The sequence below is a fragment of the Tupaia chinensis genome, unplaced genomic scaffold, assembly GCF_000334495.1.
Source record: "Tupaia chinensis unplaced genomic scaffold, TupChi_1.0 Scaffold144529_1, whole genome shotgun sequence".
Classification (NCBI taxonomy): Eukaryota; Metazoa; Chordata; class Mammalia; order Scandentia; family Tupaiidae; genus Tupaia; species Tupaia belangeri.
Genome location: NW_006204388.1, coordinates 3,208,737 through 3,218,889, shown reverse-complemented (window position 1 = coordinate 3,218,889; position 10,153 = coordinate 3,208,737). Strand labels below are relative to the sequence as shown.

General features: G+C 39.8%; 1 pseudogene; it reads right to left on the bottom strand.

The window, feature by feature from the left end:
* Positions 1 to 8,199: 8,199 nt before the first annotated feature.
* Positions 8,200 to 10,153, bottom strand: part of LOC102474529 (putative asparagine--tRNA ligase, mitochondrial) — a 15,391-nt pseudogene continuing 13,437 nt past the window's right edge.

The window sequence follows — 10,153 nt, the reverse complement described above, 5'->3', positions numbered from 1 at the left end:
ACCAGCTGACAATTTTAACACTTTTTAAGAAACTCATTAACAATTTTAAATTTAATAGGTGGTTATGGCTATTGACCACTGAGCTCTTCTTCAACAAAACTGTATAACAGGATCAAATCCTAGATTTGTGTCCCATTGCATGGCTGCCATGTGGGCTTGCCCATGACCTGGAATGGCTGAGGCTCAGGGAGGATTGTGATAATGAAGACCCCGTTAGGAGTGGCTGTTGCTCTCTCTGTGTGTCACGCGCATGCACATACTCTCTATTGTGAATAAAAGAAACTTTAAAAATATTTAACTGTCCTAACATCTAAAGATAAATGTCAGGAACTCCCTCGCAGTGCCCTGCTGTGAGGCACAGGGATGTGATCTGGGCTCCACTGATCTGAGGCAGTAGAAGAGGTCCCAGTGGTAAAACCCAGTGCCCAGTCTCAGAAGTCAACAGTGGAGCCTGGGGCATTCTTGTTGGCTGGGTATTTTCTTTCCCTTTTTTTTTTTTTAAGAATTATTTTTTTTAACTTTATTTATTTGTTAATTTGACCAGAGAAATAGAGAGAGAGAAAGAGAAAGAAGAGAGAGATAGAGAGAGAGAGAGAGAGAGAGAGAAAGAGTGAAAATGAACCTCTAGGTCTGGGACTTGAACTGCAGTCAGCCATGTGGAAGTCTAGCACCCTAATCATCATGCCACCTTCCAGTTCCCTGGTTGGGTATTTTCTAAGCTCCACCCTTTGGCCATATGAGAGATTTTGTTGGTGCTCTAATATTTAAAATATTTGAGTTCTGCTTTAATTAGCTAGAATTGGTTTTGTTGTTTGCGTCTAAAAGCCCTAGTATAGAGTACTATGGCATCACATGGTAAGAACGTATATTGGGTTGCTGGGAAAGTCATCATGGCTTCCTTTTGGCCGGAATTGCCATCTTCCAGTAATTAACCAAAATGACATACACAAAGGGATATATTCTCTAGGCCTTTTTGAAAACATGGAGTGGTTCCTTAGGCAACATATATGCAAATCTACAAGAAAGGTGATATTGTAGACATCAAGGGAATGGGTACTGTTCAAAAAGGAATGCCCCACAAATGTTACCATGGTAAAACTGGAAGAGTCTACAATGTTACCCAGCATGCTGTTGGCATTGTTGTGAATAACAGTTAAGGGCAAGATTCTTGCCAAGAGAATTAATGTGCGTATTGAGCATATTAAGCATTCTAAGAGCAGAGATAGCTTCCTAAAATGTGTGAAGGAAAATGACCAGAAAAAGAAAGAAGCCAAAGAGAAAGGTACCTGTGTTCAACTGAAGCACCAGCCTGCTCCACTCAGAGAAGCACACTTTGTGAGAACCAATGGAAAGGAGCCTGAGCTACTGGAACCTATTCCCTGTGAATTCATGGCATGATGGGTATTAAGAATAAACTAATCTGTGGTCTATAAACATGTTTGCTTTAATTGAGTAGAATGATGTTCCCTCCCAAAAGCTAATTTTTATTGGGTTTTAATTCATTTTGTTATATTTTTATTAAAATTTAGTATTTTTTCACTTGAAAGATGTTAGGTGATTTATACAACAAATGAAACTCAGTTGGTTAGGGAAAAAAAAGAAAAGTCATGACGTATTTTTGTATGTTTTACTATGCAAAAATTCATGACTTTTCCAATGAGCCAATATTTTGGTGTTAGGAAATCCCAGGAGACATAAGTGTCCAAGCTGAGATAGGAAGAACGTAAAAATGTTATCTAGTCAAAGGGCAAATAAAAGAGTATTCAGGCACAGGCTGTAGAATTTATAAAAGTCTGAACGTGAACATAATGTAATGTGAGAGATAAAAGATACTCATAGACCAGATTTTGTAGAACTTTGTAAACCATGTAAAGAAATCAAGACCCACATCCTAAAAAGAGGAAATCATTGAAATGTTTTAGTCAGAAGAGTGACATCATCTTATTTGCCTTTTATTTTTTAATTTTTTAAGTTAAATTTTATTTTTAAAGAATTATTTATTAATTTTATTTATTTATTAATTCATTTATTTTAATTTGACCAGAGAGAGATACAGAGAGAGAGAGTGAGAAAGTGAGAAAGCAAGCCATCAGGTCCAGGACATGAACCTGGGTTAGCTATGTGGGAGTGTCCAGCACCTTAACCACCATGCCACCTGCTAGTCCCTTATTTGCCTTTTAGTAAGACCATTCTGATTGTGCTGTGGATAACTCATTGGAATGGGATATTTGTGTGAGATAAATGATATGGACGCACAAATGAAGTAAGGATATCTGATATAGGGGGGTGGACTGGGGGTGGATATAAATGTTCAGTTTCAAGAGATATTTCAGAGGAGGCCTGATTAAATTTTGTGATTGGTAAATGTGCTGGAATAAAAAAAGGTAGCAAAAAGATGACCATTGTGTTTCTGGCACAATTCATTGAAATAGTGCATATTGTTTGAGTGTGTGTGTGTGTGTGTGTGTGTGAGAGATGTTTCAGGCATGTAGAGAAAATGAATTCTGAATTTGGTTTATTTATTAAAGGAGGAGATCACAGGGGACTTTAATTGTTTTACAGCCTCAGGGAGGTGGAATAAGCCTATCTGGAGGATAGGCTGAGGACTGGGGGATGGGAGGACAGAGAGAGGAGATGGAGGGGCATATCTGGTGAAAGATGCAGAGTGAGAGAAGACAGAGGAATGGACAGTTTGGAATATGCTCAGAAGGACTTTCCACCTGCTGCACCATTTACATTGTAGTTTATTGTTTCCGAAGACCTGTTCTCCCTGAGTTAGAGCTACAGGCTTTGTGATTCCTGTACACTGTCAGTTCACTGAAGAGAGATTCCAGGAATATCAGGACCCAAGTACTTTTCTTCCCTTTCATCTTTCTTTTGCTTAGTATAAGAGGCCAAAGAAAAAGATTTCATGGGAGCTAAGTGCCAGAAAACTTATACCAGTTGAGCGACAGAGCATTAATCTGCTGTAGTTTATAGGAAACACACCCTCCTGGATGATGGAAATCTAATCTTACTGGTGCCCTTGTCTGCACAAATACCTTTCTTAGGTATCCCTGTGCCACCTTTGGTGTTTGGTCTTCTGAGGCTTTAGCCACATTGTTGAAGAACAAGAATTGGGAATCAGCAGTTGGCATCATGGCTATGTCGCTGGACTCCCACGTAGTCAAGCACAGTTCGAGTCCTGGACCTGGTGGCTTAAACTCATGCCGGGCACATGTGTGAGCGCGCCCAAGATCCCGAGGGGAGAATGGAGGAGAAGGGATTGTGGCATGGTCATCCCTCCCGAGGGGTGATTTCTTGCTTTCTGTCTCTCTGTCTCTCTGTCTCTCTGGTGAGCACACACACCCTATAGCAAAAGCCTCTCAAAAAAAAAAAACACACAAAAACAAAAACAAAACAGGAATTGGTTTTAGTGATTTTTTCTTTCTTTTTTTTGGGCATTGTTTTACATCTGTGGTATCTTTTAAGTAGTACTTCCATCCAGGTATAGACGTCGTATCAATACAATTTTCTGAATTTTATTACATGCCCAGTGATATTTTAGTGCCCCTTGTGAAAAGAAACTTTTGCGTTCTTAACTGTCTCCTAATCTCTGTCTTCAACACTTCCCTGATCATACGGCCAGAGGAATTCCTTTGAAAGAAAAATCTCACCATGTTCCTTTCTCACTTGAACCTTTAAGATGTCCACATAATTCACTGGATAAAACCAGAGCACTTCGGGTTAGCACAGCTGTACTGTCCTCAGCACCCTGACCCCCAACGGCCTGTGGGACCATAACCTGCCACTTTCCTTTTTCATTTGTGCCCCAGCACACCTGGCTGTTCATTGTTTCTCATGGCAGGGTAGTGTTTCAAGCCTCCCTTTTCGCACCCATTCTAACCTTTCCCTTGGACCTCCCCCGCTTTGCTCCTGTGACCCCCCTCCCCTCCACGGACAAATTCTCCGTTTCTGTCACAGTCTGATGGAGCACTAACTACCTGTGATGCTGCAGGCATGGCACTCTTTTGTCCTTTACAGAATCTCACGTATGAGACTATTTTTGTGTATATCACATTACCTTATTTCACTTGTTAGCATGGCTGCCTTCCACTTTAGTTTACAAGTTTCTTGCCTATTGTAGAGAAATAGAATTAACTTGCCCCCAGCACTATGCGATTTGGCTAAATGTTCAATACTTGTCAGGGTGGAAATTGGCAGCCAAATCAGCTGCTCTCCCAGAAGAAAACTGACAGAGTAGCAAAACTCCTGCACTCAGTTCTGCAGCACCCCTAGGAATCACATGCAAGGCAACCCTTCCTGCCCTCTCATCTCCACGCCACTGTCAGAACTTAGTCTGGCTTGTCATCCTTCAAAAATATCTGGGAGGGGGTACATATATAGCTCCAACCATGCATGTTCTTTCTCTCTCTCTTCTCCTTTAGTGGACATCAGAGCATCCTCTTGCTGAGAGGTCTCACCTTTCATTCAGAGAATCTCTCTTGTTTTCCACATGCCTGTGTGAGCAAAAAACATGGAAATTATTGTGGTCTCTGGCTTCGGTCTGACATATTTTGATATCTGCTAGCTTAAAATGGTAGAGCCTGGCAACAGGCTTACTGCAACACTTATGCGTCATCATGTTCAGGGCACCAGTACGAGGGCTCAAAACTCGTTGTTTGTTGAATTTAGTAGAGGCTACTAGAAGAACTGTCTCAGTGAACTGAGCAGGCAAAACAAAAATTTTGTTTATAAATGGGTGTTTAAGGATTTGATTTGCTTTTCCTAAAGAATTTGAATTATTTTACTTAAAATCTTGATTATGCCTTGATTTTAATTAATCAGCTCTGGATTCTCACACACACACACCTACACACACACACACACGTGCATGCACATACACACACACAAACACAGCAAAGAGGATTCTGGGTCAGCCCTATTGGATTAACAGTAGCTCAGCTATCGAAGGCCCATGGTACACTGTAATTTCTGAAGAACTGTGGGCAGCTGAAATCTTTAGAATAAAGACCCCTCCATACACACCACCACCACCACCACTCTTTGGACTGGAAGTTTATTAGGTAAAAGAACCTCAAATGTGGACTAAAACCACATAATCTCTTATTGCAGGTATCAGACAAAGAGTTATTCAGACAGCATTAGGAATTCTGGTTGTGCTGATCTAGTTTATGGAATTATTAGATTGCTTTGTTGGTCCTTCTTAGATGATGGAAGAATAGACAATGGAATCCTTAACAGATGGAAGTTGTGAATATAGCTGGCTGAATGTCAAGGCTTATCTGCATTCCTCTACTTACCAGAGTATTTATTATGTTTTTTTGTTTATTTCCCTACTTGGACAGTTTCTTGAGAGCAGTCTTCTTGATTAATTTGTCACTGTATTACTGTATAACCCATTGATCAAAAAATGGTTATTTTTAAATATTAGAAGTATTTTAAGCCATTGTAAATGGTGGGCTTTAAATTGTTTTTCTTTCTTCCATACATGAGAAAGGGAGAGAGAAAAAGAAAAGAGGAGAGGTACCTCTGGTTGGGATCTCATGTTCCAAATTATTCCCAGTTTCAGCCAATCCATATTATGAGCACACCTATATCCAGTATGTTTAGGGAGGTCTCCAGACCTGGAACCTACCCATGTATGTCAGCCTTGCAGAGTTCTGGGCTATTACTGTACCACCACCTGGCCCTAAAAATGGTGGTATTTTTTTCATTTGAACCTTAACTTGTTAGATGCTGTTGCATAGAAATAAATATAATTTTTGTATGTTAATCTTGCATTCTGTAATCTTTCTAAACTCATTTATTAGTTCTAGTAGTAGTTTTTTTGTAGACTTTATCATATAGGTACATAGAAAATCATGTTGCCTATGAATAAAGCATTTTATTTTTCTTACTTTTCAGTCTGGATTTCCTTTACTCCTTTTGTTTTCTTGCCTTATTCCACTGGCCAGAAACTCCAGTACGACAGTGAATAGAAATGGTGAGAAAGGACATCCTTGTCTTGTTCCTGATGGTAAGAAGGAAATGTCGAGTCTTTTACCGTTACATACGGCATTAGTTGTAGATGCCCTTTATCATACTGAGGAAATTTCCTACTTGTTTAATGCTTTAAATCAGGAATGGGTGTTAAATTATTTCCAGTGCTTTCCCTGTGTTTCCTTTGATAATCTTTTGGGTATTTTCTTTATTGAGTTGGTTAAAATTTTGTATTAAATTGATTGATTTAGGCTGTTAGACAAACTTTGTATTTCTGGGATAGAATATAAATCATTATAATCATTTTATCAACTTTTAGATTCTATTATTTTTCATTATTTTTTATTGCCAGGAGAAAACAACCACTATACCACCTGCTAGTCCCTTCCATATAATCTTTTTAATGTTTGTAGGACCTGTAGTTATACATCTCTTATTCCCTGTATTGATAATTTATGCATTCCTCCTTTTTAAATCGATCAGTCTGGTAAAAGGATCACTTTTATTAATCTTAAAAATAAAATCCTGGGTCAGCCCCAGAGCACGGTGGTTAATGGAGCCAGATCATATATGGTGAATCATATGGACTGAGTTCTAGTCCCAGTAGCTTGAAAAACACACCAGGCATAAGCACAGGTGTGCCTAGAATTGTGTCAGGAATGAAGAATGGATGAAAAAGGATTGCAGTGTCATCACACCCCACTGTAGCAGGGGGAAGGGTTCTTTCTCTCTCTCATATGCTCCTTCTGGAATTAAAAAGCAGAAGAGGGACTAGGAGATGGTGCCATGGTTACATCACTGGACTCCCATGTAGTTGACTGGGGTTCAAGTCCTAGACCTGGTGGCTTAAGCTGGTACCAGGATCATGTGCGTATGTGCCCAAAATCCTGAGAGGAGAATGGAGAGGAAGGGATTGTGGTGTGGTCATTCCTCCCTGAGGAGTGATTTCTCGCTTTCTGTCTCATTGTCTTTTTCTGTCTCTCTAGTGAGTGCATGTACCTTACAGCAAAAATCTCTCTAAAACAAAACCTTTTATTTTCCAACTATTTATCACTTTATGTTTAAATTACATTTTTTGTAGGAAGACTATGGCTTGATTTTGCTTAGTTAATCCAGTCTGATAATATCTTCCTTTTAAGTGGAATATAGAAGCCATTTATATCTAAAGTGATTATTGATATGGTTAAATTTGAATCTATCATTTTATTTTTTCCATCCCTTCTGTTCTTTGTTTTACTTTTACTTTTTGGGGGAGGAGCTCTTTTGGATTTATCCAGATATATACATTGTTAAGATTCAATATTTTATTTTTAGCTACTAGTTGTTTCTGAAGTTACACAAGTGATCTAATAATCAAAATAAGAACATACTATTCATCACATCTTATAGTTTAAAAGAACCTTTGAGACCATTGAATTTAATTACATTTTTTGACTTTTTGGAGAGATTTTTGCTATAGGGCGCATGCGCTCACCAGACAGACAGAGAGAGACATAAAGACAGAAAGCGAGAAATCACCCCCCAGTGGGGATGGTCACGCTACAGTCCCTTCTTCTCCATTCTCCTCTCGGGATTTTGGGCATGCACGCACACGCGCCTGGCGTGAGTTTTAAGTCACCGGGTCCGGGACACGAACCGCGGTTGACTACGTGGGAGCCCAGCGACATAGCCATTACGCTAACTGCTTGTTTCCAATTTCATTTTTTCTTAATCGAGGGAATAGTTTTGAGACTCAGCTTACACTAAGTACCTCTTCTTGGGGGAGTTCATCTTTCCCTGAATTGCCCTCTACTCTACTTCCTAAAGAGTTCATGATCACCTGTTTTTTCTTGTTTGTTAAAAGTTTTGCTATAGAGTAAGTGTGCTCACCAGAGAGAGACAGAGAGAAGGTAAGAAATAATCCCTTGGGTGATGGCCAGACTGCAATCCCTTCTCCTCTGTTCTCTTTGGATTTGGGGCATGCACACATGTACACCTGGCATGATTTTTAAAGCCACCAGGTCCAGGACTCAAGCTGTGGTCGGCCATGTGGAAATGCAGTGCCTTCACCACTATGCTACCTATTGGACCCACGATCATGTCTATTTTTTATAAATATGTCTTATAACAATTACATATTGAAATCTGCATTACTAAAATTGAAACAGGCATTCTCCTATATGCATGTTCATGTATAGTGCCTCTGCCATGGATGCTTCTCTTTAACCAATCTTCTGGCTACATAAGACATAATGAGGAAACCTTGGAAAAAAGGAAAACATCTTTGATTTTGTCAACTCCCTAAGATGCACCGCAGGTAACATTCAAATCCCATCTCCAAACCTGCATGTGGCACAGATCCAAATCAACAAAGGTCCAGATACCATTGGTAGGCTTCCTTGAAGTCCTAATCTGGCCAGCTGCTGCTCTAAGAAATGGTACTGTTCCTTTCTGAGGTTTCCTGCAAAGAACTCCCCAACTCCAGGAACCAGAAAATCAATAGCAGCAGCAGCTGTGTGCTGAGGGCCATCTTCATTATCCTGCTTGTAGAAGGACTTGAGTGCTAATGTCTAATTAAAGAAGACTGAAGACTGTTATGTTGTCACAGTGCTTCACCAGGTACTTCTCATGTTCAGTTTATAGATCAATACCCCACTCTGGAGTGAAGGTGAAGGTCTGGGGTTCTTGCTTTAAGCTCTCCACTGCTTCAGTGTAAGAAGTGGTTAGTTTTTTTTTTTTTTAAGCATGTAGTCTAATCTCTCCTTTTGTCCAGGATCTATGAATTTGTGACAGAGTTCAATGTCTTCAGGACAATTTGAGAGAACCATGATGGTTGTAGATTTGAAGAGTTCTTCCATAACCTGCATGAAATCTTGGAGGCTTTCAACAAAAGACATGCCTGCTTCTATCATATACAACTCTGCCAGGTGTCTCCGGCTCTGAGAATTCTCAACTCGGAATATTGGACTGAAGGTTAACACTTGAGTGAAAGCTCCTGACATTACTTCTAGATGAAGTTGTCCTGAGATAGTTAAGAAAGCAGGAAAACTGGAGAAACACTCCTCAGGCATCTTTATTTTTCTTGAAGGTTCAACTTGAAAAACAGTCATTGGATGTAATTATTGGGGTATGAATACACACAAAGCCACTGTCCTTAATAAAAGAGTGAATAGTAGCTGTGGCTTCACTGTAAACTTTCAGTATAGAACCCAGAACATTAGTCCTACACCTCAGGTGAATGTATTGTCTCAGGTACTTCAGAGAGGTGCCTCTATTTATATTTGATAAGGAAAACCTTTGCATCACAATTTCCAATAACTTCAATTTTGTCTGCCTTTAGTTCCACATTTTGTCTTTTGGATAGACTTTTTTATTTTAAGAGATTTTTGCTATTGGGTGCTTGTGCTCTCCAGAGAGACAGATAGATAGAAAGTAAGAAATCATGACCCCCCCCTCCCCCGGGGAGATGGCCATGCCACAATCACCTATCCTCCATTCTCTTCTCTGGGTTTTGGGCACACACTCATATGTGCCTGGAGTGAGTTTTAAACCACTGAGTTTGGGACTCTAACCACAGTTGACTATGGGAGAGTCCAATGAGGCAACCATTACACCATCACCTAATCCCAGGATTCCCCAAAACCAATTCTCTAGTGTCAAAACTTGCATGGGCAACAACCTGAAGGCTTCCCAAAGATGATTCATCATTTACATGCAGGAACAAGACTTACTTTTTTTTTAATTTTAAATTTATTCATTTTCTGCATTAATTCACTATATACTATCACAACACACAAATGAATTTTCCATCCAAAATACACTGTGCATTGGCTCAATCAAGCACATCAACATGCATGTTCTCAGCAAATAATTTTCCAATTCTTATGTCCTACATACCTTGCCTTTTGTTTTGCCATCCTTGATTCCGTATCCCCCATCCTCTGCCATGTCCTATCCTCCTCCCACATTGTCCTTGGCATCCACGGTTGCCCTCCATGCCTTCCCTCCCCCATTCAATTGTTCTGCCAATGAACTTAATTAGTCTAAATATATCCAATAGCTAGCACAGCTGACACATACCTAACATGAACCCAAGTCTGACTTTAGGCATAAACCCCAGTGAGTAGAATGAACATACTATAAAGTAGTACCCAGCTGTGCCCATACAGCTCGCTGCAGTCGTCAAATATGC